General features: G+C 39.2%; 1 protein-coding gene across 1 annotated transcript in view; it reads left to right on the top strand.

Annotated features, from left to right (window-relative positions):
- The window catches only part of PLEKHG1 (pleckstrin homology and RhoGEF domain containing G1), a 255,150-nt gene that overhangs the window by 68,108 nt on the left and 160,784 nt on the right, over positions 1-26,258 (top strand). The window contains exon 2 of the mRNA XM_055433820.2: positions 276-334. The gene's annotated coding sequence lies outside the window, so the exon portion shown is untranslated. The remainder of the gene's footprint in view (positions 1-275; positions 335-26,258) is intronic.

Raw genomic sequence — 26,258 nt, forward strand, 5'->3', positions numbered from 1 at the left:
TTCCTCCCCTGGGATCTTCCCAACCCAGGATCCAACCCACATCTCCTGCGTCTCCTGCATTGGCTGGAGGATTTTTTTTTTTTTAAACCACTGCACCAACTGGGAAGCCCATAGATGTGGCATCTTCCTAGGAAAATTATGTGGTTTTTTTTTTAATCCAGTCTTCCTTTTGCCACTTAAAATTGACCCAGATGTTTCTTCCATATTCCACGGAAATCATTCTGGAAAAGTAACATTTAAGTAAAAAGCAATTTATCTTTGCATTTCTCCTCCAGGTGGAGACAGATGTGAAGAGTCAGTGGATGAAGACATTGGAAAGGCTTCAACCATAAAGGTGAGCTGTTTTCATTGTTTTGTCACTCAAGTATGAAATGCACTAAAAGATTAATAAATTCATGAGTATGTTAGGTATTTTCGTATAAGTTCCCTCTGTGAGCAAAATTTTTCTGGTTATTTTTAAACTGTTTTGTAAGATGGAATAGCAACTATAACCAAAGGATGATATACAAAAGAAAACTCGTATCGCCAAGTACATAGGTGAAGAATAAAAGTGGCGTCAGGAAAAGTAAACCATAGTGTGACCCCAGTTGGAGTCATTTCTTCCCGTTGGTTCTCTACTGTTAATGAGTCACTCTTTTAGGTAGCATTTTAAATGCTTTTCATTGGACAGAAAAGTTCTTCCTGTTCTTCTTAAGTTTCTCTCTTTTCTTTAAGACTTAAAATCTCAATCTAATTTTGTGGTGGCAGTACTTGAAAACCACACCGAATGATAAAAGGGAAAGGAAAGGACCTCTTAAAAGGTCTCGACATTATTTTATTCTGTTTCTCCTTTTCTAAGTCTTTTAATTTATCACAGTCAGACCACATTATAAGCTATTTTCAAGACTTGAAATGTTGAATTGACATTATTCACTTCTCTATTAAATAATTACTAGAATGAAAGAAGACACTCAGTCCTGATAAGCATAGCATTATCATTTTTACTCTAGATTATTTTTTCTTTTATACTTTCGATTTTACACCAGGCCTTTTTTTTTTAACCGAACAGTAAAATAAAAATAAAGTGGAAGTGCAGCAAGGGGTTAGAGTTTGCCTTTAGCCAGCAAAATGATCATGCTTTCATGCTTTATTGGAATCATGAATATTTAATACATTACATTATGCTTCTTGAGGTCTCAAATTATTACAAAGACAAATGATATTTTAATGGAATAAAGATGTCCTTGCGTGTGTTGGAGTTTAGAGTTCATTGGTGTTTTGTTAGCTGGTAAAACAATGGTTTTCTTACCACAGATCTTCATTCCTGGCAAGAAAGGAGTTTTTTTGTCTAATGTATGATTAGAATTCTGAGTAGTTTAAAAATCAAGAGTCTGAAGTACAGAGTTGACTTATCTATTACACACAGTGCCTGGGGCCATGATACTTTTAGTGGCCTGTGAAAATGTTTTAATTTTGATTATTTCCCCCCAGATGAATAGAATAGCCTGCCAGCCTTCTTTGTCCATTGGATTTCCCAGGCAAGTACTAGATTGGGTTGCCATTCCCTTCTCCAGGGGATCTTCCCAACTCAGGGATAGAACCCTGGTCTCCTGCATTGCTGGTGAATTTTTTACTGTCTAAGCTACCAAGGAAACCTGGAATATATAATAACAAACCCAGCCTGGATTATATTTTTTTATACAAATGGAGTCATAAAATGCAATTTTTAATACTCTCTTTTATGGAGGAAAAGGCCAGAGTGCCCCAGAACCCAAGAAAGTCATCACATGCCCCCACCAAGGTCACAGTCAGGCACACTCTATATATGTGACCATTTTAGTCTTTTGAATACTTTTTTTGAAGTGAAATAATCATTTCTTTCACAGAAATGATTACCTTCTCTGTAAATGAGCTTATTATAGACTTGTGTGCTCATCAGAGAGAGATACATGGTTCTGTCTCCAAAGAAAGAAATGACATCTTGTGAGGTTAGGTAGCTGTGGTTTTTCATGATATTTGCCTAGAATAAAATATTTTCTCCTCTGAGAGATCCACTGATTTTCTGTTTGCTTTGTAATATGATATGGAAAATAAGGGAAGGGAAAGAGAGACTAGCTCAGGATTCTTTGGTCCCATTCTGGACAAGCATTTATTTTTTGCCTGCAAAATGTGTGTTCCATGAGAACATGTGATGACCCTGCCTCCTCTCTGCAGCGGGTGTCTAGAACTTAAGTTCTTGGATCTTCCATGATTACCAATCTGTATTACTGAGTACATTTCATTCTCAATTACCGTGACTGATCTGGTTTTGTTTGTTTCTGAAGCCATGATCTAATGTTGGAGAAAATATTAAAATGTGTCAGTCTTCAACTGCAGTGATCATGTAAGATTATCTTCTAAAAGTCACTTTGATTTAAAGTAAGTGTGTTGAATGTCTGATGAACTTCTTTTGCAGAATTGGTACCCAGTCAGACAAAAGTTCCCTGAAAGCCAGGTTTTTGCATGTTTTGCTTGTTTCTGTAGACTCTGGAAAAAGCCAGACATCAGGGAAGCCCAAATATTTGCTAAAAGATTGAATGAGCTAATTTCCTTCTCTAGAAAAGTCATGTTTCCCCCTCTTGAGGACTAGGGCGCCAGATCTCTGGTTTGAGGTAACAACTGTGGTGATCAGATGCTGGAAGGGCCCCATCCTCAGTGCCCAGAGAGATGGGTGACCCTGCATTGGTCAGCCTCCATCTCAACTCAGTTTTGTTGTTGTTCAATAGCTAAGTCATGTCTTACTCTTTGCGACCCCATGGACTACAGCACGCCAGGCTTTCCTATCCTTCACAATCTCCTGGAGTTTGCTCAAATTCATGTCCATTGAGTCAGTGATGCCATCTAACCATCTCATCCTCTATTGTCCCCTTCTCCTCTTGCCCTCAATCTTTCCCAGCATCAGGGTCTTTTCCAATGAGTCGTCTCTTCGAATCAGGTGGCCAAAGTATAGGAGCTTCAGCATCAGTCCTTCCAATGAGTACTCAAGATTGATTTCCTTTAGAATTGACTGGTTTGATCTCCTTGCAGTCCAAGGGACTCTCAAGAGTCTTCTCCAGCACCACAGTGTGAAAGCATCCATTCTTTGGCACTCAGCCTTCCCTATGGTCCAACTTTCACATCTGTACATGACTGCTGGATACAAATACAGACCTTTGTCGGCAAGGTTATGTCTCTGCTTTTTAATACACTGTCTAGGTTTGTCATAGTTTTTCTTCCAAGAAGCCAGTATCTTTTAATTTCATGACTGCAGTTTCCATCTGCAGTGATTTTGGAGGCCAAGAAAATAAAACCTGTCACTATATCCACTTCTTCCCCATCTAATTGCCATGAAGTGATGGAACCGGATGCCATGGTCTTAGTTTTCTGAATGTTGAGTTTCAAGCCAGGTTTTTTGCTGTCCTCTATCAACCTCATCAAGAGGCTCTTTAGTTCCTCTTCACTTTCTGCCGTTAGAGTGTATCATCTGCGTATCAGAGGTTGTTGATATTTCTCCCAGCAATCTTGATTTTAACTTGTGATTCATCCAACCCAGCATGGTTTAACACTTTCACAAAAATAGTTGCGTTAGAAGGACTCAGTTTACCCTTTCACAAAAATAGTTGGGTTAGAGGAACATTTTTACTTTTCTAGAATTTCTTAAAGCAACAACAGTAAAGGTATTCTGATGGCCTCCTCCACCTTGGTGTCCCTCTAGATTCCTCTTACCCCATGCTGGTCTCAGACTGGTCTGGGCCACTCCACGTGCTCCTTTTCCTAGCCCTCCAAAAGGAAAAAGTACCCCTGTATTTGTAAAACAATTATTTATTTTGAATGTAAATATATATATATATATTAAAATCTTGATAACCCCCTCCCCCAAAAAAGTCATGTTATATCTCTGACGTGTTCTGAAATTGTTTGAGGTATGTAAGTAAACTGCAAAACCTCTAGTTCTTAGATTAGCAAGTATCTGGGCATGTGAACAAAAATGTATATAGTACATCACTATAATACTAGTCTACCAGTCTGTTCCCCACCAACTATAGATATGAGCTGTTCTCTCCAGGTAGCAAGTCAGAGGATCCTACTGGGTACCAACTGATCAGATTAAGCTAGGAAAGTGAGAGAAATCTAGAGAGAAGCTCTGTTGTCTCCAGCTGTTGAAAACATAGTCTGGAGGTGTAAACAGAAGGAATCAACTGACCTGAATTAGTAGTATTTGGTTAGGTAGTCCTAATTTACAGAAATTTTTAAACTATCAGAGGAATATAGGCCTATTTTGCAGTTTTTTGACCCTAAGTTTTTTCCCTTGGTATGACTTGTATATGTGTACGTGTGTGTGTCTGTTATTCTGCTTCAAGACTATGTCTTTGATGCCAGCTATTGTATAGAGAAAGGATAAACAGCAAAGCCCTACTGTTTAGCACAGGAAGCTGTATTTAATATCCTGTGATAAACTATAACAGAAAAGAATACGAAAAAGCAGGTGTGTATATGCATAACTGAATCACTTTGCTATACAGCAGAAATTAACACAAGTGTAAATCAACTATCCCTCAAAAAATAAATCTTAACAAAGACTACGTTATCTTTGAAATACCACCAAGAAAATGTGTATCTACTGATACTCATATAAGCATATTTTTTCCCCTTAATGAACTTGCCCATCCGTTTTATTGTTGGTGCCTTCTTGTCCAGAGTTTCACCTGCCCTGAGTCTTGATGAAAGGGTATCGGGGATGGAGGTAGGAGCACATGGCAGAGAGCTGCCCAAGGAGCTGAGAGATGCAAGTTAAATGTTCCAAGGCGCACTCTAGGCTCTGGGGGGCTCAGGATGTCCAGATCTTTACAGTTCTTTCTAGCATTTTCTGAACCCAACTGTGTGGTCATGTTCTTGTCTGGAGGGTGTAAACATCACTCTAGTTTCTTCCATCTCTGTCTGGGGATTTTCATAGCCCTGTAAGTGACCTTACCAGTGGTTTCAGATCCCTGGAAGTGTTTTACTTAGGGGTGATAGCTTTGTCGGAAGGCAGCTAATAGAAGCATTATCGGGACTGCAGCATAAATGATTGACATTAAGAACAAATAACTCATTATATTGAGCGAGTCATTGCTAATAATATACCCATCCGGTACAACTCTTGGCACAGTTTGAGGACAACAGCTAAATGCAGTGGGATCTTTAAAAAGTCATTGAGATGCCTTTATTAAGTTTCTTCCATTGCAAACTACCCTGATTATCTCTTAACATGGAGGTGTCATGAAAATAATTTTTAAATGCATAATCAAAAATTAAAACTGTTATAATAACCAATGTAGTGGTTACAAAAATATAGCACATGTAGTCCATATGGCACAAGATTACATATTCAGAAAGACATAGAGAAAGACTCTCTGACTTTGGGCATCTCTTCCTCTATTAAAAAATATCTCCTTTGAAGAGTTCCAGGGATGGGTTGCATAACAGTGTAAATGTACTTAACACTACTGAACTGTATACTTTAAAATGGTTAGGATGGTAAATTTTATATGAAATTGCTACCACTAAAAATTATTTTTTAATTTAAAATATCTTCTAGAAGTTTGCATACCTTAAGCTGGTATGGAGATTAGACACTCTTTTGTGGGGAGGAGGGATGAAGGAAGAAGACTTCCTCATTGTAGATCTTTCATTTTAGCTGTGAAAGTACGAAGGGAAAACCCCAACCATTTTTGAGACAAAAATGATGTAAGTTTAAAATAATAAAGTATTTGTTTTCTTATGAAGGGATGACTTTTGGAACGAGGAACTAGTTCTCATTCTTGGCACTGAGCCTAAGAGGATTCTCAGGATACCATGTGAAACGGTGGTAATAGGTTTCTGTCAAAAACAGGTTTGGGGAGGGGGGCTTCATGGTCAAGTAGGTTTGGGATTTAAGCAAGGTTTGGGTGCATCTTCAACAAAGAGGTGTTACAGACAAGGTTCCCAAACTTACTGAAACAGAATACTTCCTCCCTCCTCAAAGCCCCCTGCCCCACCTGCTAGTTTTTTGACCTATTACTGTGTTGTTCTGTGGAAGGTAGCTTGTGCATGCGTGTGTGCTAAGTGCTAAATCACTTCAGTGGTGTCTGACTCTGTGCAACCCTATGGACTGTAGCCTGCCAGGCTCCTGATACTGAATGCCAATTTAGTATGGAAAGAGGAAGTGACTAACAAACCCACAAATGGGTTATAGGGTTATAGGAAGAAATATAGATGGATTGAAGCCATAACTGCAACCTGTCCCAGTGGGAGGAGCCAAGGAGGATATTTGGAGCACAAAACTCTATACAATGACTCCAAGAGCTCCACCTGGATAACCAGTAATGGAGGCAGCCCTCGAGTTTGCTCGTGAGGGCTTGGTTCCCTCCTCTTCTTCTCTCCCCTCAGACTGACCTGTATGTTCCATGCATACAACTTGTGAAGCATCTTGAAATATTTAGCTAAGCCACTGGGCTTCCCTGATGGCTCAGTGGTAAAGAATCCACCTGCAATGCAGGAGACACAAGAGACTTGGGTTCAATCCCTGAGTTGGAAAGATCCCCTGGAGGAGGAAATGGAAACCCACTCCAGTATTCTCGCCTGAAAAATCCGATGGACAGAAAAGCCTGGTGGGCTACAGTCCAAAGGGTCTCAAAGAGTCAGGTACAAATATAAGCCATTGGCTCAGGGATCAGCAAAAGATGACATTCAGTATTCTGAAATTCTAATGTGGGAGAAAGTTTCTTTAAATCTTTTGCTGTTAAGCTACTTCCAGCTTAAAAACATTTGATAGATTCTGATGGACTCTAATTGGGAGAGAAGTAGCATAAAATTATTTAGCGTAGGTTGTTATTGATACATCATTAAAAGTGATCTGCTTTAGGATGATCATTTTATAAATGAACGCATACTTTGTGTAGAGCGCTAAGTATTGAGAGGGTACAAAGGCAAGAAGACAAGGCTTCTGTTTTTGGAAAGGTTGCAAAATGAGTCAGAGAAGGTAAAACACTTAAAAGAGTAACCTTTCTATGAAGCAGTAGGCGATTAAAAAGTAATAAGAGAAATTTAGAGCACCAAAAATCTTAGAAACATGATTCGAAGAGATGTACTTCTCATGTGAATGTCCCATGTCTTTGAAAAGAATGCTTATTTTCTGTTGGATACAAAAATACCAATTAAATCAGAATGGTTTAATTGTTATTCAAGTCATCAAAATCCTTATTGAACTTTTTCTTTATTTGACCTGTTGTTTTCTGAGGGAGCTGTTTTGAAGCTTAATTGTATGAGTGGATTGTTGACATTTTCTTTTAGTTCTATCAGTTTTTCTTTGTGTATTTCAAGGCTATACTTTAGATATACAGAGGTTAACAAGTTATTCGCTTGCTGTGAAGCTAGGTGCAAGATAATTGTGTTTTAGAAACCAGATAGTATAGCCTGTCCCTGTGAAGGGTGGGATCATGGAGGGTTATTGAAGGTCTTGTGTTTTTAGCATCTGCCACTGACGATGATCCTTGGATAGGTCTGTTCGCAGCTTGCCAAGGGGCCATCTAATAGGCACAGAAAGGCCATCACATAAAATGTCAGAAGAACCAGATGCATTCAGTGATGCCAGATCTGTTTTCGGCAGCTGTAGAGAATGAACCCAGTGTCTGAAGCAGACAGTTGTAATATTTGAGAAACTTGTAGAAGCACTGGGCCAGAGTCACCATGCTTAGGAATCCATACAGCAGAATGATCGATTCACCATAGCTTTAGGTGATCAAGGCCTGTATTCATGTTGACTGAGTAAAGCAGACATCTCCGACTCTGTCCTGGCCCCTGGCTTCCTGTCCCATTCCAGAGCCCAACTATCGCTCTTTCAGTTGCATTTTCCAAGGTATGCATACTTTTAGAAGTCTGTGTTTTATTGCCTTATAGCATTGTGCCTTTCCTGTTCCGTGCGGAAAGCCCTATTCTGGAGAAAGATTACATTTGTGATAAAGACTTTTGAGAGTTAAGTCGGGTATTAAAGCAGTCATTGTGTTTTCAATCGAAAGCCTGGCTGTTGCAATTGATCTTAAGTCCTGCATTAAGTAGAGTATTTTCTTTTAATATTCTTTGTCTTAAAAAGTGTGGGATTGGGTTTCTTAAAATGTTGTAACTTCATATATATTCCTTTGATTTCTAAAGCATAGTCCTTCAAAGAAAAACAGAGTTTAGCAGTTTCACAAGTCCTCATAAATGGAACATTATAGCCACCAGGCTCTTCGACAAATGATCACCAAATCATTTTTCTCCGGTTTCCCTTCTCTCTCTAAGCCCTCTGTTTCACTTCTAACTCTTTTCAGATTGTTTTCAACTGGGGATCTCCCAGTCACCTCTAAGGCCACTTATTCCTAAAACTACCTTTTAACTCCTATTTGAGGAAAATGAAGATATTTTTGTGCAGGCTTATCATTCCAAGTGCACACCTGACACCTGTCTCCCTTCCTCCCCACCACCCCATATCTAAGTTGTCACCAGATCTCAGCAAACTTACTTCCCTACCTGTCTCATCCCTTCTTTTCCATTTCATAGAGAGGAAACCCTTCATAGAGGGGAAAAAATGAGCATCTGATTATTTCCCACATGCTCCACGCTACACTTTTTTATTTCATCCTTTTAGTTTTGTGCAGCTATCATCATGAATTGATCTTCACAGTTTAGGAGACTGAAGTTCTCAGAAATTTTAGACATCAACCAAAGTCACACAAACAGTGGTTTTAGACGTGGGATGAATTGTAACTATCCAAGTTCAAATTCAAGTCCACTGTCTTCTCCACTGCTCTGGAGTTCGAGTTACTGCCCAGCCTAGCCACGCCATGTGCCTCCATGGTACCACCTCTGGGCAGAGGAGCCAGATTCTCTTTCTCTCTGTTTTTTCCAAATTCATGAATCTCCAGTTCAGTCTCTCCTCCAGCCTGGTCCACTCCCAGGACTGGATTAATTATGTCAGGTGTCTAGTCTGAAATTCACAATGATGCGTGGTTGCTTGCTCCAAAAACTCTGACCTATTTTTTCATTCTGTCTTTAAGTCAACTGTTCTAGAAAAGTGTATCTTCTGCTACCCAAAATGGTCTCCACTCCTTGTAGTCGATGTGAGGGGGACACAGTGGGCTCTGGGGTCAGTTTGACCTGGGTGTGCATCACTGCTCATCTCCTTCCTAGAAGGCCGTAGGCAAAGTTTTTGCCATCATCATCTGTAAAACAATGACGATAAACTCACTTCAGGTTGGCTGTTGGGGGTGCATGTACAATGCCAGCTATAGTGAGGGTCTGGCAGGCTCTCGAATGGAGCTGGAGGGCAGTCGCAGTAAGACCGCTATCTGGACCTCAGTTCACATTCCTCTTTCTTTATAAAAGGCTCCGGCCTGATTTTATCTGCCTCCTCCTATATCAGTTAGCCTCTCAACAGTTCATTTAGCAATTTTAATTATGTAGTGCCTCTGGACACTGCTTTGTGGTCTTAAAAATCCTTCTGGAAATGCCTCCTCGAGAGTTGTTAATTCCTGCTCTAATGGACTGAAGTAGTTCAAAGGCAGGACGAGGTCTAACGCATGTGATATATTGCCTGGTGCCTGATATGTAACCAACTGCTCACAGACTTTTTTGATTCAAAATTATAACTCTGTTTAAGTACAGAGACGCTCAGTGCTCACACTTAGTTGTGTCTGACTCTTTGCATCCCCATGGACTGGAGCCCACCAGGCTCCTTGGTCCATGGGATTGCCCGGCAAGAATACTGCAGTGGGATGCTATTTCCTTCTCCAGGGATCTTCCCAACTCAGGGATAGAACCCACATCTCCTGCATTGGCAGACAGATTCTTGATCACTGAGCCACCAGGGTTCGTAGTTCTGAATGTGAAATATATTGCAGAGTAAACTTTGAAGCTCCAAAAAGTCTTACTATCCAGCACTTGTAATAAACCTGTCTATTAAACAGTGAACAATCTTAAAACATGACTGGTGTATATATTCATGTTTTATTTTCTTAGAATACCTCCAAGTTAGGAAATATTGTAATTTTCTTCATAACTATTATTTTCTAGGCCTAACTTTTTTTTCTTGGGCAGATTTTCAGTTTTCTTCATTGCCTCTTCAGTCTCAATAACTTTTTCTCCCCTCCTGGCCAGATTTTCCACTGGGAGTGTTTGGTGGGGAGAATGGTGCTATAAAATAAGCCTGAGGAAGAGTCAGGGATCCGTTTCAGAGACAAAAATGTGGTGGCTAAACATTCTGTTAATTATGGGTCCTTTAGCTTTATTTAGTCACCCCATATTCAGATCCAGTTTTTAAAACTCTATACTTTAGCATTTTAACTGGAGGTTTGGGGACCTCCTCCTTCCAAAATATAAGTATTTGTGAAATAACTGTTTGAAACACATTGTAGGCAAGTTTCACCTGCCAAGGTGTGTGTTCCATCCTGAAGTCACATTTAAATGGCATTTGCAAAGTTTATTTCTGAACAAAATGTGTGCTACTAATTTGGGCAATATTTTGCCTATGTGGAAAAGCTATTTGTTAAAATATTTACTTAAGGAAAAAAAAAAGTCTCCTTGGTCTGCAGGCTTAAAGTTGTAAAACTGAACTGCATGAGATCCTTTGGAAGAAAGCTTCCCAGGGGAATGGCCTTATTCCTTCTTGGGTCAGGCGATGGGGTGAAGGGTTGGAAACCACATCCCCCAGCTGTTGAATCCCCTGCTCAGTGTGTTCCTTCTCTGCCCTGTGCCCTCCTCTCCCTTGTCTGGGAGGTGATGCTAGACAAAACCCCAAAAGGTATAGAGGTGCAGGCTGACTCGGCACACACCTCTGTTGGGATCCAGCAACGCAAAATGAACTTTCCAAAGAAAAATTTTTTAAATTCAAACATTTTCAAGGCTATTTGAACATTCAAAACTAGAATTCTATAGGGAAAGACTGGGGACCAGTTAGGATTCAGTCAGTAAAACCATCTGTATACATAACATATGTTGCATGCAGGCAATCTTCAATTTAAGCCAGGGTTGTTTTCCAAACAGTTCCCTTGAAAAATATTTCAGAGTGTATTTTTTCCTCATTAGACATAAAGCTATGTGTGGGAAGTCCTCTGGCAAACAGAGCCTGTTTAACCCGTATTATACCTGAAAAGCAGTTCAGGTCATTTGGGTGGCCAGTTGCCAATACTAATATTCTTCCCCACTGTTCACATAAACAATTGCAGTTCCAACATTTGTAGAACTGCTCACAAGTAGAAAATGTAGAAAATGTGGCGTAGACATCTTTATGAGGCCATGTATCTTGATATCAGAGTTTAGAGAGACACATATTCGCTATGAATATAAAACTATAGTCATACAGACTTGAGTAATTGTGTATAAGGTTGAGTCAGGAGAGCTTCATCAACATACCAAAGCAATAATAGAAGCACATTGCAATTATATAACACTTTCAAGTCTGATGTATTTATAATTTATGCCAGTTTGAATTTTCAAACTCTTAGACCCAGGCATTTTGATTTACTTTGTGCAAGAGCTGAGGCGGAATGCTTTGAAATGAGCAGTAAGATGGGGCCTAGTACCCTGAGGGGAGAATGAAAAGCCCATAAGAATGATGGCCTATGTGGGCCTCATAGGGAGAGGAGGAACAAGTACAGAAGGATGGGCCAAGGACTTCCTGGTGGTCCAGTGGTTAAGGCTCTGTGCGTCCACTGCAGGGGGCACAGGTTCGATTCCTGGTCAGGGTACTAAGACTCTGCATGTTGAGTGGTTCTGCCAAAAAAAAGAAGAATGGTTTGTAGAAAGAAGGAACATGTATATCATGATAGTCCTCCTCCCAAGTACATCCCAAAGTGAAAATGGGCTGGTTTTGGTAACACTTGGTTGAAAGAAAGACAAAGGGGAGGGGAAGGAAATCTTTACCTTTCAAGTTGCCATCTTCCCAAACAGGGTTACCTCTTGGTCTCTGAGACCTATTCTTCTGTAAAAAGCCTGATAACCTATGATTAGATCCCACATTTGAGAATCATTATAGCTTCAAAGATCCTGATGCTGGGAAAGATTGAGGGCAGGAGGAAAAGGAGGCGTGACAGAGGATGAGATGGCTGGACGGCGTCACTGACTCAATGGACATGAGTTTGAGCAAGCTCCAGGAGATGGTGAAGTACAGGGAAGCCTAGCGTGCTGCAGTCAGTCCATGGGGTTGCAAAGAGTCAGACATGACTTAGCAACTGAACAACAAATGGCTTAAGAAGCTTTTACATCCTAAGTTGGGAACCTTCTGTACCATTAGAACCTGGAACACATTTTCTTTTATGTAAGTAAACAACCGTTTACCAGGACTCTTTTGGAATATGCTCTATTTTTAAATTGGTTCTGCTCATATGTGTGGAGTTAAGTGAGCCTGAGAAGCAGAGTCAACAGCCAGATTCTCATGGGGAGAACTTGGGTAATTTTCCTTTGAAACTCAGAGAGCTGTTGTACCTCTCTGTACACCTTGAGGTCAATCTCAACTGTGTGTTTCTTAGACACAAAATAAAATTGCTAACTTTTTAACATTTACGATTTTTATGAACATAGTTTTCCTATCTGAGAAGCTTTAAACACTTATGAAAATAATTATGATGCTCTTGGGGTCACCTTAGAATACAAAAAACGGATGGTTAGAGGTTCATTGACATGACCAACTGACCTGCCGTGAGACATCGAATGCTTTAATTTATTTTTCTTCCTTCATGATCGTTCTTCTGAACATCTTGAAAGACATCCAAGAGAACTTTCTCTTCTAATTATTTCCAACTATTTCTCAGAAGTTCATTCAGACGTACAATTAAACAAACCATCCATACTTTGGGAGCACCGATTTAAACATCAAATGTTTCCATTTACATATAGAAAGAGGATTAATTATCTCTCCCCACCACCAGATTTTAATCTTAAAGGCAAGTTATTAATTTTGCTCCCTCTTGTATGCTGAGCAGCTGCTCAGTAAATGGGTTAAATAATATGGTATCTTGATTCAGGAAAATGTGGTTCCCAAATGAACCATTTAGGGAAAACAGGATGTGACTGTGAGTAGAAGAGATGAGGAGGTAGATATCTCAACAAAGCAAGTTGTTAGAAAGGAAGAAGTGGAAGGTAGATTCTGGGTAAGCAACCAACAATGCCCATGAAGCAGGCTATTATACTTAATTGTTGCACTCTTATTCCAAATTAAAGATTAGTGTATTTGTAATCTTTTCATCCCTGCCTCTTATCCCTACATACAATTGCAGACTGTCTCTACTTCTACAAACTTCCTCAAGTTATTTCTTGGCACCTTGGAGGGACGGGGAGCACAAATCTTATTATGAACAGCTGTGGTGTCTTCATCTTCTGATCTAAGTTGCTCAGCTCTCCATGACTGGGAGGTGCCCGAAATCCAGATAATACTGCCATCCAGAATCACTCATGCACAGAGCCTACCCTGGGACAATTGGTGCTTTGTTCTTTGGAACATGTGCCAGAGTCATACTATATTCTGTGCTGAATTGGGCCAGATGCTTCTAATACCTTGTGGAGTTTTAAGTGAAAATTACTTTCTGCTCTTGATTTCTCTGTCTTTAGAACTCAACCATAAACTGTAGCGACAGGGTCTGAGGACAGTAGACCAATAATTGAAGGATGGCTTCCATATTTCTACCTTGGATAGCTGGGTGGGACTAGGTCATAACCTGGAGAGCAGACTCCTTGTGATATTTAGCATCCAAGTTATGTGTAGGCAATTTTGTTCCCTGTTTATCCTTTATAATGTTGTATCCATGGGAAAATAAGTCTTATTTCCACCCTGGCAGCACTCTGGGTAAAAGAGGCAAGTTATATAAATATAATGCGAACATGTACCATGGACAAAATGTATTAGGAGTGCCAGATGTTCCACTTTCTGCAGTCCAATAGAGTTGTAGTTGTCTGAAGTAAGCCAATATATTCAGATTGGAATATTGCCAAGAGAAAAAAGTGTAAGAACAAGGGTAAACTTGGCCTTCCTCTCAACAAGCTGCAGTCACTACAAGATAATATTGGCTTTCCCCTTCAGGGGCCTCTTTGGTCTGACTCTCTCATGCAGAGTCTCTTGTTACTTCTCCATCCCATAACCTCTCTACTACATTGGTCCATTCGCTGCTGACTTGGATCTGTCATCTTGTCTCTTCATGAAATGCCCTTCTTCTCTGCTTGGGGTAGAATTCAACCCTCCAGATAACCAATAAGCCTAATGTTTCTACCCCTCTCTGTGCTCACCTCAGCCGTACCTGGGTGTTAATTTTAGACATCTAAAAGATCCTAAATATCTCCTGTTTGCTTATGAGAAACTTGAGGCATGAAGAAAGTTGGTGTCACCACCAAATTTGGGCAGCAAGTTTATGTCAGAGACTGAACTAGAATCAAGAAGTCTTGTCTTCTAACCTGGTATAGTTGCCATCATACCCACTGCATTTATAAAGTTCTTTAGTTTTTCTGCAAAGAGGTATGTATATAGGTACATACACACACACACATTTTTTAAACTGATGAGCAATAAGAAAGATGGACTTTTAAAAATTGACTTACTATTTATTAGTCTATTTAGATCTGAGAATGCCATTTAAATCTCACAACATGAAAATTAAGCCTGTTTAAGCATATATTAATGCTGGGTTTGTATAACCTTTGGTCACCTAACTATTAAGATTTCAAGTTTCTAGCATCCCCAGCTATGGGATCATCAGACTTTTAAAATCTTGCACTGCTGTAGACATGACTTTTAAAAAGAATTTCAACATGTCAACTTTATGGGTAGTAGTCAAGGATTGGCACTAAGAAGGCTGCTTGTTTCTGTTATGTGTTCAATTGAGTCTTTGTGTTTTCATCAAACTTATAAGAGACAGCATTATGGTGTCTTATTCTAGTACTAATATGGGATTTGGGGAGAATGGGTGGGTATCTGCTTGTAACACACAATCTAACATTACAGAGTGTCTCGGGAAAGACTAGCTTGAAGCGCAACTTCCAGTGACAGTCTCCCAGAGTATCATTAATTTTCCTTGTTCAAAGCAGTCTAGTTTTTCCTATTTGCAACAGATGTGTCTAAACAATATATATTATTCACTCAAGCAGAAATATTTTCCTGCTAAAATGACCTAATATCACATGGTTTTTCTTGTGTGTAAGGAGCATATACTGCTTGGGGACATTTAGAGAAACCAAATTCAGATGTGTGGAAAGATATGAAGTGGTGAAAAGCAGAACTGACCATCCTTTAGAGCTAAAGGTGATATGAAATCCACCAACAGTAACAAGTACAAATTTTGTGCGTTGTTGAGTGCTACCTGTCCCTTGAAAAGATTTCTCAATCAACAAGTATAAAGGGTTGCAAGATCTCTTGGGTTTTTGTGAAATGTGTATCTAAAGAGACATAGAGACCAAAGAAGTATTTGAAAGTTGACTTGTAGACAATAGTGACTAAAATATTTATACACAAATAGGCTTCTTTCCAGGAATATGGAAGGGAAGATTGAATCAAAAAGCTATTTTTTTTCCAGCTGGTTTTTGAGGGCTTTTCTGTGCATTGGAGAAGGCTCAGGGTGCCTATGTATTGTTGTGTCCTGGTGCTTCCACACGGGCTGGATGTGAATCTCATTGCTCTCTGTCCTGCCAAGAAAGCATGTAAAGCATTGGCTGCCCTTCCTGCAACTTTTCTGAAAACAAAACAAAAGTTATCCTGGGAGCATTAAACACCAGAACACCTTCTAGACAAAGTGCAAAGTGATTTGCTTCTTTACGGCTCCCTCAAATATCAGTCAACTCCCTGAAGTCTAGTTACAAAGAAGGAATTATGGTTTTCTCTAAGAGCCAACAGTTCCCTTTGTAAATTTCTGGACTTCATGGGGGTGATATTTTTGAGTTCTTCTACAATAAAATTTAATGGTCCATTTGAAAAAGTGTCCCCATATTGAGCATAGTTTCCATTTCAGGGTTGTTAGAGTCAATTCTTGAGTGCTAACCTCCTCTTTGATCTGTGGGGACCCACTGGTTTCCATGGAGTCTCGCTGGCTCATGACCAAGTGAGAGTTCAGCATTCCTGTCAGCTGGGGTGCAACGTTCCCAATCAGGTCCGACCTGAACTACTTGGACAAAGGACTTTAAAATCAGAATGCTTCATATGTCAGCCTGAAAATACGTTGATTATTTTGGGAGAAGAGCGTAGTAAAGGTCTAAAAATGTGTGTTTCTTTCATTTATTTAAATTTTGATGCATTTCTGGAAAACGGTTTTAGTCTTCTGATGACACAAAATCCATACTTTCTCCGTCCTCCTACTTTGTACGAAATAACACAAAGCAGAATATCTTATTTGACCTTAAATGTAAATATGATGAGAGCCAAGTTATTGTGACCAATATATTTCACGCATCTGGCAGTAATGTTTTTATTTTATGGCAGTGATGACTCAAAGCAATTGTTGATCCTAATTTATTTTTAAACCTTTTAGCTTAAGCCTTCTTCTTGGGGCTTTTTTTCTTTTCTCCCCCACCTAGTGTTGTATGATGGCTAAAATAAGATCACTGTAAACACCAACATTCATTTTTTTTAAGTCAAACATTTGGGTTGGGTTTTTAACAAAGAATAAACCCAGGACCAAAGCATAGAACTAGAAGAACAGTCCAAAAAGGCAACATTAAGGAACTGAGCAGGGCCACTATCTGCAGCTACACAGACCCGCTCTAATCCACATAGACCCATGCTAATCATGGACCCACCAGGAACAGAGTGCCCCCTGGAGTTGTGCCAACCTACCAGCCCTAGGACTACACTGTGGATTCAGGAGAGGTAGGTTCCTGACTTAGAGCTTGCCTTCAAGTAGAGGAGGATGGGAGCCCACAAGGCTCATAATTGTAGACAGCTGGGATTGTCTTTAGCGTGCAAAATGAGTAGGAGCAAAGAGAAAGAAAATATGACTTTGACTTGGGTTTGTGGGTGTTGTAGAGGCATTGATGGCATTTGTGCTCCTACAGAGGGCATTCTCTGGCCTACTTTGATGCCTGATTCCCCTGCAGTTACCACTGCTCAAATCCGCAAGGCTTCATTCTAGGGAAGAATTAACTCTTTAGCTAACGTGGAAAACCATGACATGTTCTTTGGGGGAAATGTTAATCTAAATTACTTTCAACACTCTACTTGATGTCAGAGTTACCCAAATCGTTCATTTAGATCCTTTTGGCAGAATCCTGTGAAGCAATTATAAAGAATGAGTCTTACACTCAATCAGGTTCTTACCAAGGTGTTCTCCATGTTGAAATCATGCTAACTCAGATTTTGACCTTGAAATGTATTTCTAATTTCCTTTTGAAACCATGCCTGAGATTACTAAGGGATTTTTGTATTTAAGGAAAAACATGACTTTATTAATTTTTATCCCTGCTCCGTCAATGAAATAGATGTTTATTTTTCTTCATAAACCCAATGGATTTTGATAGAAATATCAAGAAAAACCATCAAGAAAAATATTTTATATAATATTTTCACATGTGCTTATGTTCTAAAAGTAAATAAACAATGAGGAATCAATTTTCAAATATCAGTGATGTTGGTGGTATTTTTTTTTAAATAATTGGCTTAAATTAAGTAGCTTCACTTTTCATAGCTTCTCACTGACTTTTATTTCATTAACTGTATAAGGAATATGATCCATTTAATCATATTTTTAAAGACATGGATAAGATAAATGTGGGGTTTTTAACAAAAAATAAACCCAGGACCAAAACATAGAACTAGAAGAATAGTCCAAAAAGGCAACATTAAGGAACTGAGCAGGGCCACTATCTGTAGCTACACAGACCCCCTCTAATCTACATAGACCCATGCTAATCATGGACCCACCAGGAACAGAGTGCCCCCTGGAGTTGTGCCAACCTACCAGTCTTAGACCTAAGGGTTATTTTTTAAAGTTTTCACATTTTGGGGTTCATTTGGCAAACTTTTAGGCTCCCTAGTTGTTGGAAAAACCCTGGATCACACTACTTCTGTTAATCCCATCCTTCTAATTTATCCCTCATTCCCTCCCTTTCCCCTTTAGTGGCCATAAGATTATTTTCTGTGTCTGTGAAGCTATTACTATTTTGTATATAGGTTCATTTGTACTTTTATAAGATTTTACATATGACTAATACTATATAATATTTGCCTTTGTCTGTCTGACAATTCACTCAGTATGATAATCTCTAGATCCATCTATGTTGCTATAAATAGCAATATTTATTTCATTCCTTTTTAAGGGCTGTTGTTGTTCATGTTGGTCATGTCTGACTCCTTGTGACCCCATGGACTGTAGCACACCAGGCTTCCCTGTCCTTCACCATGTCCCAGAGTTTGCTCAAATTCATGTCCACTAAGTTGGTGATGCTATGCAACCATCTTGTCCTCTGTTGTCCCCTTCTCCTCCTGCCTTCAATCTTTCCCAGCATCAGGGTCTTTTCTAATGCTGAGTAATATCCAATCTTAGACCAGTCATCTGTTGATGGGTACTTGGGTTGTTTCCATGTCTTGGCTATTGTAAATAGTAAGAAGGCTTTTCAAATATACTGCTTATATAATTATGAACTGATTATATAGTATCAGTTATATGTGGAGTCTAAAACATAATACAAATAAACCAAATGAACCTATATAACAAGTAAGAACTAATGGCTTAACTAATGGTAAGAACTAATGGCTCCTTGAATCAATGGGATCCCTGATATTAAAGAAATTATGCTCTGGGGCACACAAAAATTGTGCAGATGTTATCAAGCGGCTACTATTTAAATAGTGGGAAAAGAGCATGTGACCTTAACTACCTTCCCCCTTCTTAACTTTACTACCTCACCTTTGATCTGAGTCTGTCTGCCTGGGTTCTCTCTATTCCATGGAGAAAATTAGACCTGAATCCAGCACGCCCACATGAATAAATCAGTATTACGAGGTGCTTTGCAGTGCTGTACAAATTCTAGAAATTGATGCTGCCTCCTCTGCTTTCCCCTTTGTTCCTTGAAGTTCCTAGGGGAAGCCAGAGGGCTTTTATATTGTTCGTTCATGGAGATGAGTGAACTTCAAAATTAAGGATGATTTTGCAATTGTCTTAGAAGTTGAATCCTTTGAAAAGATCTAATTAGTTGCTCATTGTAACTATAAGCCTATATTAAAGCTCTGTTTCACAAATAGTAACATTGAAGTGAAAAGAGAATACAGAAAATTTTAAGTCATTATTGCTTTGACACGTGTAATATAATTAGTATAAACTACTTAATACATAAATATATGGAGTAAATATACATAGTAAACATATAATATACATGCATTAAGTTTATTATACTGTATAAGACATATATGAAGAATGGTTTCAATTATTAAGTACTATTGAAGCATTGATGCATAAGATCTTCAGCTCTTTGTCAATGTACTATGATTTCTTTCCTTTGAATCTTATGATGGAAACTCATATCAAGGACTTTAGAATTAGAAAAAAAATTTTAAAGGTGATTAATGTAGGTGTAATGCTCTTTTTTTTTTAACAGAAGTAAATGACATAAAAGCCCTTCATTATTATGGACTCAAAAAATCATCCTCTACGCCTTTCCAGAAGTGAAGTACAGGCACAGCCCAAAGTAACTGCACTTTTAGTTGATAAATCAAAGAATGAAAGAGAAAAACAAGATGTTTGTTGTTTCTTTGTAGATGCTTAAGTTCACTTCCACACATAATTTTATGGTGAGAGGTGGGTGAGAACTCCTCAGGTTTCTAGTTTGGGTGAGAGGAAGGAGTACTCTGATGGATAAAAAGGAAGATAACCGGTCCTTCCTACAACCCTCCTTTTTCTCTTTTAGTGTTTCTGCAGGTAGACACACAGCATGCGTGTGTGCTTCTAACTAGCAGGGAGTAAATAATTCAACATTTGCTGCTGCATATCAACTCTCTGCTTATTTTCCCCCTCAAATTACATATTCTGGCAAGGTTTCTCACTTGTTAAAACATTTAATTATTATGTTTGGCAGTCATGGTTGGTTGCATTATATAAACAGATGCCTACTTCAAACATCAAAACTGATTTTTTTCATAGTCTGCCAGAAAGCGAGACTATTTGATGTGCAGTTTGAGTGCTCTATTTCTGATTATATAATTTAGGTCTGGGAATAGAATTCTGGCATTTGTCTGCAGTCTTTATGGCATAGAAAATTAACCTTTAGCCTCCTCTTTAAAGGGCAAATCATCTTGGATAAAAGTTCCAAAACCACTATAAGGTGAGCACCATTCTATTAAAAGAGACTTCTATCTTCAAGCATGTGCGCGTCAAGGACTGCATTATTTGTAAACAACTCTGGGTATTCTGTGACCTCTACAAAGCTGTGGCTAAACTCAGCTCCCCATCCTAGTCAGTGTTTAGATGAAGAGTCTGCTAGAAAAACTTGCTTTTCTTCTGCCTGTCTGTAGCCAGTGCTTGCAATTAGATGCTGAAATGTACTTAAGAGCACTTCCTAGGACACTAGATTCTCATTTAAGGCATATATCCACCTGTAGTCAAATAAAATTTAGGTATCCAAAGCGCTTAATGGACTGTTTTCTTTCTAAACTCAGTTTCTAGAAGAAACCTTCCCTCCCCATCACAGACACAAACTAGTTAGACATGAGGGATGTATTTAAAGAGAAAAGATAAACCTCCAAAAGTGTGTTGTGCAATTAGTTCTCATCCAGCCCTGTCCACCTTCTTCTCCTCCCTGAATTTAGTCAATGTACCTGGTAGAGTTGACCCTGAGGCAAAACAGAGTCTGACTCATCAGAGGGAGGCTAAATTATAGTTTGGACACCATACTTACTTACTGAAGTGGGAACCTGTATGACTTAGAAAAAAATTAGCAAGAGTTGAAAGAGTTTTTTATTGTTAACTCTAAAATGACCAGAAAGTTCAGTTAAGTAGAACTTTTCATCTCTTGAGTTTTGGGTAATTGCTGTTTTACTTAATAACAATGACAGAACTGATGACCTCAGAGGCCAAACCCTCTCTCCTCTGACTTCTCCAGAATCAGCTTGCTACTAGGAAGTTTTAGAAGCTCATGCGAGAGTGATATCCACTGAAATGAGGAGTAGAGAGAAAGCTGGGTTCAATCTCTTGTTACAAAACAGAAATAGACACACAGACTTAGAAAGCAAACTTGTGGTTACCAAAGGGGAAAGGCCATTGGAGGGTAGGGGTGGGATAAATTAGGAAATTGGAGTTAACAGATACATGACTATAGGTAAAATAGATAAACGTGGACCTACTATATAGCATAGGGAACTATATTCAATACCTTGTGATAACCTATAATGGAAAAGAATATGGAGAAAAGTATATTTCATATATGTGTGTGTATGTGTGTGTGTGTGTGTGTGTAACTGAATCACTTTGCTGTATACCTGAAACTGCTGCTGCTGCTGCTGCGTCACTTCAGTTGTGTCCAACTCTGTGTGACCCCATAGACGGAAGCCCACCAGGGTCCCCCGTCCCTGGGATTCTCCAGGCAAGAACACTGGAGTGGGTTGCCATTTCCTTCTCAAATGTGTGAAAGTGAAAAGTGAAAGTGAAGTCGCTCAGTCATGTCCGACCCTTAGCGACCCCATGGACTGCAGCCCACCAGGCTCCTCCATCCATGGGATCCTCTAGGCAAGAGTACTGGAGTGGCTTGCCATTGCCTTCTCCGATACCTGAAACTAACACACTGTAAATCAACTATTGTTGCTGTTTCGTCGCCAAGTCTTGTGCAACTCTTGCGACCCCATGGACAGGGTTTCCCAGGCAAGAATACTGGAGTGGGTTGCCATTTCCTCCTCCTGGAGATCTTCCCCACCCAGGAATTGAACCCACATTCCCTGTGTCTCCTGCATTGCAGGAGGATTCTTTACTGGCTGAGCCATTGGGGAAGCCTATAAATCAACTATATTTCAATTTTAAAAAGAAGAAAAAGAAAGAAGCTCTTGTTACAGATTATTGTAGAACTAGGTTTTTGGTGTCTGGATTTCGCTTTTATTTTAAATTGCACGATGCCAGATTGCACCTCATACCTCTCCTAGAAAAGGTACACACAAACTGGGAACTGTTTTCTGTTTGGAAATGGGAACCCGAAACTTTTGTTGAGCTGATGACGTGACGTAGCTGACACATGTAGCAATCACGGGCAATATTTGAGCAGCAGGCGGTGTGGGCAGGCGCTTCACAGGCTTTGTGATTTCCTGGGTGCCGCCCTGTCTGTGATAACAGCCCCTGGCAGCTCCTCCTGCTCATTCTTGTACCTTTCACTACACTATCCATTACGTGCTTGGGGAACTTGGCCAAGGTCACACAGCTCCTAAGTGGCAGAAACGGGACTCACCCCCAGACCTGCCAGACACTGTGTCTTCCACACCTGCCCTGTCTCCAGTGTGAGTTCTTGCACAGACTCGTGTGTTCTTGCCCTTTCCTTCATTCCCTCATGCTATCCAGGTGGGACAACCTCATCTTTCAGTTTTTTATATTTATAACCCATTTGAGGGTTTTTTTTTATTCCCTTTCTTTTTCATGGAAAATTCATTTGTATTCTGTTAAACTTTGGTGACATTCTAGGACATCCTTGATGCATTTAACTAGGTTCTCAGCCACTTACCAGGTATTTGATCCTGTACAAACTCTTCAGCCCTTCTGAGCCTCAGTTTTCTCCTCTGTAATGTGGGTGTAATATTATTTTTCATGGTTTAAGTAAAGCACCTGGCACGGTGCTGGTGTACACCCTTTCTGAGAGTTTTGGTTTAGCCTCTTGTCTGTAATGATAAAATTTATTTCCCTTAGTGGAAGGTTAAGCACAGGATAATTTGAATTTAAGACAATAAAATTAGATAGTAAAAATGAGCCCACATAAACATTTCTTACAGATATCATACAGATGAATCGAGTAAAAACTAGTAAAATTACTAACCACAGGACATAACATGAAAGAAAAATTCTCTAAGATTCAGACCACATACCATAAAAAAATATGTGTACCTCAACAAATTCTCAGCAATTAAAGAATTATGGATTTGGAGTAGCACAATTTCAGCTACAAAAGGGGAAATTTTTGTTGAAGGAAATGACTGTTGAAAGGGAAAGGTGGGAAAATGTGTGTGTATATATATATAATGTAATATAATTTAAAAGCTTTAAAGATTAAAACAGAATGAAAGCTACAAAATGAGAAAATATGCATGGCAAACTTTAGAGACTTGATAACACAGACAGGTTTATGTCAATGTGAGCACAATATCAGACTGTAATTAAATAAGGAATGGGTCCAAGGAAGCTTTCAGCTGTTTCACCTAAAATAAAACAAATAGAAAATTAAATTTGTATATTCAACAAATCTTAAAATGAATTTTACCCCTACCAAGTAAATGAAACTCCAAGGCCAAATTTGGAAAGGTTGTAAGGAAAAGAAAAATATCCTCATGCACTATTGCTGACAATGTAAATAGATGATCTTTTTGGATAATACCTGGCAGTGTATAAATAGTAGGAATTATCAAAGTCTTCCTCTTTGAGCCAGCAGTGCTCTTCCTGGGAATTCATCCCAAGGGTATCATGAGATAATCACTTATTAAGTCACTGCAGTGTGAGAAGCTGTGAGAAGCAGAGATGGAGGAGATAGACTCTCATCTGACGGAACAACTAATGCAATTTAAAGGCACTAAAATAGTACATGTTCAAAAAAGTTCTCAGAGCATTAATTATAATGGGGAAAAATGCAGGGTAGCCTCATTCTGAGAATGGGGAACTCATCGGTTCCCTGAATCACCTGCTGTCCCAAGACTAAAACTCCTCCGTTCTTCTATGCGTACCCCTGTGAGCCCCATGGTGCCCCCACCATAGGTCTAAACTACCCTGATTCCTCTCTCTGCTCACTCCCAACCCCATGGAATCAATTCCCAAGCCACACGCATCCCCACTCCAGCTGCCTGTACCCAGGCCACCAGCATCCCTTTCCCATCTGGCCTTTATCTCCCACCTGCACTCTTACTCCCTCCAATGTGTTTTCCAACTTCAGTTAGTGTCTTCTTTTCAAAATGCAGATCTGATCATGGAACTTAGCTTCAAACCTTTCAAAGCTTTGTCATTGCTTCGCTATAAACTCAAACTCTGTTTAAGATATTCATGGCCTGGTTCCTGCTTACCTCTACAGTCTTGTCTCTTATTTTTCCCCTTCTTTGCACCACACACACACACTCACACACACACACTCACACACTCTCACACACATAGTCACACACACACACTCACCCACACACATTCACACACACTCTCTCACACTCACACACTCACTCACACTCACACACACTTTCACACATACTCACACACTCACTCACACACACACACTCTCACACACACACACTCACTCACACACACACTCACACTCTCACACACACACACACACTCACACACTCACACACACTCTCACACACACACAGTCAAACACACACTCACACACACAAACACACACACACACTCACACACACACACTCACACACCAGTCTACCTCACTACATTGCTTGCAGTTCCCCCAAACAGACACCTTGGGTCTTTGCAGGCGGCAGGCCCTATACCTCACCTCATTCTGAAATTCCAGGCTGTTCTATCTATTCCTGTTTGTTCTTCTGAATTCAATTCCTGTGTCATCCCCTTCAGGGCATCTTCATGATATAGGCCACTTTCTAATATACACAGACACAAGATGCGGAGCCCACCTGTGTTCACAGCATCTGACTACCCCTTGTGTAGAATACTCTTTATTGGAAAAGAACTTCTCAGTTCTGAAAACTCATGTCCAAACACTGTTTTCCATTTAACTTGAGGCAAAATATATTATCCTATTTAATCTCTAATATGGTGAGTTGTAACACTATCTTTTATACTATTTTGTTGGTAGTGGTAGCTACAAACCATTTTAAATTATGTAAAAGAATTGTATTTAAGGTGGGAGGTGAAAGAGAGGTCTCCTCAAGAAGGAGGTGATCCGGTTGAAGCTGCATCTCTCCGAGACTGCCCAAATCCTGTTAATTAGAAAATTTAGTAAGTCAACTGCTCATTAACTTAAAACTCTATTTTCAAATGTTTCCAGCAAGAGTAAAGAGGGGAACCTTTTAAGGTTTTTTCAGTGTGTTCCCTTGTCTTTAATGTAAATAGTATTTGTGACTCCTTAAAGGTTGGTATGAGTATTATCTGATACTTAGAGACCAAATGGGGCCCCCCAAAAAGTAAATATGTTTTCTTATTTTTTCTAGTCAAATATTTAAAAAACTGCTTTTAATGGACACCTAAACTGAGCAGTGCCTGAAAAAACTTTAATAATTCTATATAATGAGCATGGAGACATCTAACTTATTATGCCATTAAGAACTCTTCACATGTAAACAAGAATTATTTCTTAACAGAAAAAAGTCCAGGCTAACTTCAGATGCCATAGTAAACAGAAATTTTTGTATTTGGTTCAGCCTGAATTATCCACCTTGACCCAATCAAACTGATGGAAGCAGCAGGAATTACTTTTGTGCAGACAGGAATAAAAACTAATCCTGGTCAGTCAGCACCTTGTAATTAATCCACCTACTCGTTTTAAAAGAGAGAAATGTTGGCACTTCCCTGGTTTAAGGTTCTACACCAATCTAATATAGCATTCTACAACTATACAGGGTTTGATTTCAGGGTAGAATTACATATAACAAAGGTTTTGCTATAACAGATGGTTATTTCCAACTGCCAAGTATTGAGGTTTTCTTGGGAATCTGTTCTAACCATCCATAAGCAAATTTATGAGTAAATGAATTAAAGACAAAACATGGAGTTATCTTTTAAATTTGGCGTGAAAACCTGGGCTTTAACATACTAGCTTAACATTGATATTGTGGTTTTTAAAACCTGAAATCTCTGAATACCAACTAATTGTAAACTGGAAGTCAGTCCAAACAATATCGCCTTTCATTTCTGAAAAACAGGTAATAAACCACTAAAAAAAAGGTACAACAGTGTTAATAATTTTATAAACCAGTATATTAAACAAATTCTTTTAAAGTTGCCTATATAAATGAAGGTTCTATGCTAAGGGATAGTAGCCTCACCTTACTTTAATGTAGAGGAGAAAATAAATGTGGAAATCACCTTTGCTATATTAAGTGTTTGGCATAAGAAGGCTCCATTGCCTTTTCTTTATTCTAGTTGCTGTGTTTTTAATAAAATGCA

Source organism: Moschus berezovskii, chromosome 10, assembly GCF_049115385.1.
Source record: "Moschus berezovskii isolate FMDL1 chromosome 10, NW_MosBer_1.0, whole genome shotgun sequence".
NCBI classification, from domain to species: Eukaryota; Metazoa; Chordata; class Mammalia; order Artiodactyla; family Moschidae; genus Moschus; species Moschus berezovskii.